Here is a 6593-nt window from a genome sequence, read left to right on the forward strand (position 1 = left end):
AGCTGCTTTCCGTCCGATTACAATCTACAAAGCTTCAAAACAAAGGTCCACCGCCATCTCATGACATAGCTATAATATACTCCTCTAAGTTCCTCTAGCTCTATGCCTAGAAGTGGCCAAATATAATTGGCCTTGCATTGAGCGATAACCGTTAAAAAAAAAAAAAACTTAATCTCACATCCGAGCTGAAGTTTGTCAGCTGGGGAGATGGAAAGGAAGAGACGTCTTCTGAGGGTGTTTTATCTCTAAGAGTAACGGTTATATCTCCGGCAAAGTGGGGCTGCAAGGATCTAATGCTCGTTAGCGGATACGTTACACCAGTCCATATATATAAGGCCACACCAATTTAATTTCTTGGTTAACGGATTCGCCCGCTTCAGTTTTTTCTGATTTGCAAATAAAATAAAAATTCAGAATCAACTGCAAAAATGCTCATATTTTGCCATGAACAGTGGAAAACAGTCCTTTTCTTACTACTTGTTACAGTCATTCCATATTTCAATGCAGTAGTATCATTAAAAGTTCAAATTCATTGTTTAAATTTTGAACCAGCCTGGTGTGTTGACTTCATGGCTCTCATCGTACCATTTTGTGCCATAATAGGATGCCTAGGCCTGTTTTTATTTTAATTTTTTTTTCGCCCGCCCGCTCCATTATTTTTCTAGAAAAATCCGTTAACCAAGAAATTAAATTGGTGTGGCCTAAGGAGATGCCGTGATCACAAGATACAATGTTCCAACACTTTTACTGTTACTGAACACCACACTTGTGTCTGCATATAAAGACAAATACTCCTCGATTGTTATCTCTGGCCACATACTAAATCTAATACAGATTGAAGGTTGAACAGATGACACAGAGTGTGGTTTGGCGAATAATCTACTCTTCAAATTCATTTCTTTACATTTTCGTCTTTTTGGGTTTGATTTTGGCATTCTACGACAGTGGTATCATTTTTTGCAAATTACGGTATGTCTTTGCTCATTTTGCAACTATTTTGTACGATTTACAGTATGGTTGAAAACTTTTTTTTTTTGGAAACGGACGAAAATTCATGCGCGCGCGGATGTCATCCATATAATCAAATCAACATGGCCTTAGTTGTCAGCCATTCTGGCCACTTGTCACTTAGTTTTACTAATGTCAGACATTTCAGTCACTTGTTAGCCACATATACATCATTTCACTGCTTTTCAAATATTCTTGGCATGCACTCTGGCACTCCTGGCATTTGGACTTAGTCGTACCAGTCTTTCTTATCAGACATGCTGGTCAGTTGTCATGTCAATTATTTTGGTCACTTGTCAGATATTCTGACCACTTTAAATATTTGTACCACACTCTGGTCTCTCAGATGCCAAACATTCTGGTTACATGTCAGACACCATTTCACTGCTTTCAAATATTCTTGGCATGTTCTCTGGTACTCCTGGCCATGGCATTTGGACTTAAGTTAGTTGTAACAATTTTACTGGCTCCTCCTGTTTCTTACATAGTCGTACCACTACCAGTCTTTTTGTCAGACATTCTGGTCAGTTTATCTTGTCAATTATTTTGGTCACTCATCAGATATTCTGACCACTTATTTGTTTGACATTCTGGTCTCTTGTCAGACATTTTGGTTACATGTTAGACATCATTTTCAAATATTCTTGGCATGCAGACTTAAGTCTGTCGTACCAGTCTTCTTGTCAGTCATGCGCTGGTCATGTTATCTTACTGTGTTTGATGATGACTGGCTGACTAGTGGAGCATTCTAATTGTCTGACATCCCTGCTGACTACCAGTATGTTGGACACAGTGTGTCATTTTTCACAAGGTGACTGACCCGCAAACTAGATATGACAAGGTGACTGACCCGCACACTATCTGTCTTAGGCCACACCAAGTAAATTTTATGGATGACGTCCTTTGGAGACCCTAAATCTAATGCGAGAGGGCGAAAAAAAAACAAGAAAGGCCCTAAAAAACAAGATGCCTAGATTAGAAATATACTAAGAGACGACAAATGTTAGGACACAAATTGAATGAGGTGATACAGTGTAACAAGCAAGAAGTCTTTTATTCATCATCAAAACAGCAATAAATCAGGTGGAACAGCAGTTGTCGTCCTGTCCTGTTCTTGGTTACGGGTTTCATGTCAATCTGACGATTTGTGGCACTGTCGTGACTCTTTGCACTACCAAAAATGTTTTTTCTTATTTTCTTATGTTGAGAAATATTTTCTTGCCAGGAGGATTTTCAAGAAAATTCAAGAAACATTCTTGAAAGATTTTTTATGTTGATTCTTACACAAAGAATTTCATTCTTTTTTTTTCTAAGGAAAAGAAAAGTTTACGGTATTTTTTTTTCTGCTACAAGAAATCTTTTCTTGTGTACAGTATGGTTTTCTTGCTTCAAGAACAGTTAGCTCTTAGTTCAAGAAATATTTTCTTGTGAACAGAATCGTTTTCTTGGTACAACAAGAAACTCAAGAAACACATGGGTTTCTTGAATTTTCTTGCTACGGGGATTCTTAAACTTCTTGTTCAAAGAATAATTTTCTTGCTATAGGATACATTTTCTTTGTACACGAAAGAAGAAAGAAAAACAAGAAAAACCATTTTTGGTAGTATAGAGATTAGCCTTGACATGCAGCGACCTCATCTTGTCAACCATCAGGTGTTCTTGACCTTTGCCCTGTGTTCCTACGCAGAGGTCGCACGCCGGGCGAACCCGGCACACCGCACGCGGGCTGATGTCATAGGGCACGGCCTCAAACCTCCAACCATCCCTAAACATGCCTATTACACATTGATTATGTGGTGATTCGAGTCTGTATACGAAGAAGGGTCGTTGACAATAATGCAGTGCCATAGGTTGACCTGATGCCATCTCAGGCACTGAGATAATACGTCTCATCGCTCTGTTGTTGCAATTCATGACTAGTCTTGAGTGTGTTATGGATCAAAGGACTACATGTACATTGTACCATTGGAGATCAGGGCACAAAACACCACCTGCATATGCAGCTAGGTTAGTAGAGGTAAAATTAGAGCTGTGCAGGTATTTCAGATGTCAACCTGCACCTAACCTGCACTGGTCCATGTACTGGGCATATGCAGCTAGGTTATCGATGTTTACACCAGGCTCACTTTGTATTGATTAGAAAAAAAAATCCAAGTGTACGTATAATATCCAGCATCAAGGATAATAATTAACTTTGACTTCTGCAATAAAAACATCCATATGATGCCAACATGCCAGCATACTGTAGCTCCAGTTTGACCCGTACTAAGGCCACACCGACTTATTTTTTTGGATGACATCCGCGCGCGCATTGATTTTCGCCTCAAAAAAAGAGAAAAGAAAAAATATCACGTCCTCCGAGGCTCTGGCCGGTGTGGTGGCACCCAGGCTACCGAAGCTCCAAGACTCAAGAACTCATCAGTACATACCTACAGTGCCGATTCATAAATTACGCAATAGGCCAGCCTGTGCCGGCTTGTCGTATACGTCGCTATGTATTGCCGCAAATTCACAATACCAGCTTTGTACTCGTATTCCTGTGGTTTAGCAGCATTTTTATTTTGGGCCAGATTTTTTTTATTCGCCCGCTCGCACTAGTTTGTGGGTCTTCAGAGGATGTCATCCATAAAATTAAGGCGGTGTGGCCTAATATTGCATTAATGTAGGTGGTATTCAAAACCCTGTACGTTCTTCCTGTATTTGCAACACCCCACACCAAGGACAACTTATACAATAGAAACACCCACATTATGCCAACGACCAGATACTACTGATAAGAGTTTCTTCTCAAGCATACATGCATCTAGAGGTATTTAGATAGATACTTTTGCAACAATACAATACGATCCCAAATTGTATGTCAAGGATAACTAATGAATTCTACAACGAAAACACCCACATGATGTCAACGACACCAGTCACCTTGACTGAGCAAGGTGACCGCGGGACAAGCCGTTCGCATTGAGCCGAAATCGAATCACCACAGATGACTAGATGGAGCAGGGCTCGAAATACTGGGTGCATGTTCACCTTAGTGCACCCAAAATTGGGGCTGTGCACCTAATTTTTTCTGTGGATGCACCAGTGCACCCAAATATTTTTGTAGGTACTTTTGTACATATTAAATGTATAATAGTATACAGGATAGTCTTGGAATCAAAGTGTCAGAAAAATAGTAAATTCTTTGTTTAGGATTGTGAAGTTAGCTCCCATTTTAGATTCAAGCTCAGAAGAGGAGCAGTCAAGATCTGTAATTACGTTTTGTTTTATATGGTGCACCCAGAAAATTTTTTGTGCACCTAATTCTTCAGGTTGGGTGCACCTATTCCCAAAAATGAATTTCGAGCCCTGTGGAGTAATTTTCCACATGGCGGAAGCCAAACGACATCATCCCCCCTGAATGGACCATTTTGTTGCCTCCCTTTTCTCCACATCGCGCAGTGGGAGTCTCCATTTGCGGGACGGGACCTCAGCGGCGCTAACTGAAATGGAATCATGCCAGCCCGACGGAGGTGATTAGCACGGACTCAGAATGCTTCAAGAATAACAATAACATACGGCCACAACATCCAATATCCTACTTATACCTTGAACTTGTACTTGTTCTTTATTTCTGGCACCAAAGGCCATTATTGTTAGTACATAAACTAAAAACAGAGAGGCATATATATATACATCTAGATAAATGGGTAAAATACTGTGAGATATGGTATAGTGATAAAAAAAAAAATAAATTCATCACCATTTGCCATGTCACTAGTAGAAATAGCTTTTTCAATGTCCTGCAATATTGCATAAAGTCAAAATTTTGTTCTGCAGTATATAGTAGAGGGGATTCATTCCTCAAGCTACCGACATCTTGCACACGCAGTCGTCCCTCAGTAAGACATCTGGAGCCGCATAGTTCCAGTAAGACATCTGGAGCCGCATAGTCAAAATTTTGTTCTGCAATTCAGGCAAAACAGTAGCTGTATCTATGGAGGCTGACACCACCTTTGACTGAAATTGAGCCCCTAGCTATAGCCTGATTTTTTGAGTTTGCAAAACTGCAGCGACTTGCTTAATTTTTCTTCTGCAATACTGAAAATTTCTAACACTGCTTGCCCCTTGCGAGAAAAATACATTGCTTGTCTGGAAATTGGTGCCATAGGACACCAGAGCAGCATCTTCTCTTACAACTTTTAAAAGACAACTGTCACTGTAACTGGCCCCTTTATGGACTTACTATTTATTTCATGTAACACAATATCCATATCATACACAGGTTTGTCGTCTTTTAGAAATGAAACTACAACTGTTACTGTCCAAAACTAATGTGTATAAGGAGCAAGCTCAATTCCTTTCAAGTCAACTACCTTGTTCAGAAGCCGAGAGGTCTAGTACCTAATAACACTCCGTCAGAACTGTCTAAAAAGATCTAACGCCCTGTGACAAAATTGCCACAGCTTTTCCATCAATAACAAATTTTCTATCTACTCGCATTGACTGTGACAACACAACACAGCCAGTCTACCTCAGATTGGATTATAACAGGTCGGCACACAGGAGCCCAGTCTTTCATCCAATGACACTGATTCTAACATATTCTGACAGGTGTTGAATCCAATTACACTCACGTCAGTATGATCGAAAGGTCTGCCATCGAGAAAGATTGATTGTGGAAACATACACAGGTCTGATGTTTACTGATTTCAGTTCAACAGTACAGATAGGTCTATCATCTGCCGCTGTCGGTGCCAGAGATAGTGTATTGCATATTAATACTCAAGCAGGGCTCTAAATTCATTTTTGGGAATAGGTGGACTGGTACACCCAACCTAAAAAAAATTGGGTGCACAGAAAATATTTTGGGTGCACTTTATGAGGTAAAATAGGTAGAATGTCAGTAAAAACTGTTATATAATTTCTAAAGAAAAGTACACAAATAACAATCTTAATTTTCTGACACTTAGGTGTTAAGAATATGCTGTATACTTCTATAAATGTAACATCTTTACATACATAAACCTAGGAAAATATTTGGTAGCAGAAAAAAATTGGGTGCACAGCTCCAAATTTGGGTGCACTAAGGTGCACATGCACCCAGTATTTCAAGCCCTGTCATGGAACAACCAACCTCTGTATTGTCATTCATGGATCTATTTTTGCACCATGCATGGCAGCACGGGTCTGTAAACACACAATGAGGTTGAAGGACAAAAATGGAAAAATGTGTGGGCTATATGCTACAATGCACGACTAGCAAGTTACCTGGAGAAAAGCTTTTAGAAATTTGCAAAGAGAGAGCATCTTCCCTCAGTGTGCTACCCACTTAGTCTAGTGCAAACTGTACTGAGGAGGTTTTTAAGAGTGACCAACAGATTGTTTTTCCACATTCTGAGTACAAGTCGCAGATTGAAAATCATATGTGGAAACATTGTACAATAGACAAGAATTGCGCCATAGACAGGTATGATATAGCCTATACTGATTTAAGAAGAATAGACAGGCCTGCTATCACCTACACTAATCCTAGCAGTATTAACATGTCTGCTATCATGTATTTACACTACTTTCAGCAGTATAAACAGGTCTCCTATCACCAA

The sequence above is a fragment of the Branchiostoma belcheri genome, unplaced genomic scaffold, assembly GCF_001625305.1.
Source record: "Branchiostoma belcheri isolate BF01 breed outbred unplaced genomic scaffold, Haploidv18h27 scaffold90, whole genome shotgun sequence".
Taxonomy (NCBI): domain Eukaryota; kingdom Metazoa; phylum Chordata; class Leptocardii; order Amphioxiformes; family Branchiostomatidae; genus Branchiostoma; species Branchiostoma belcheri.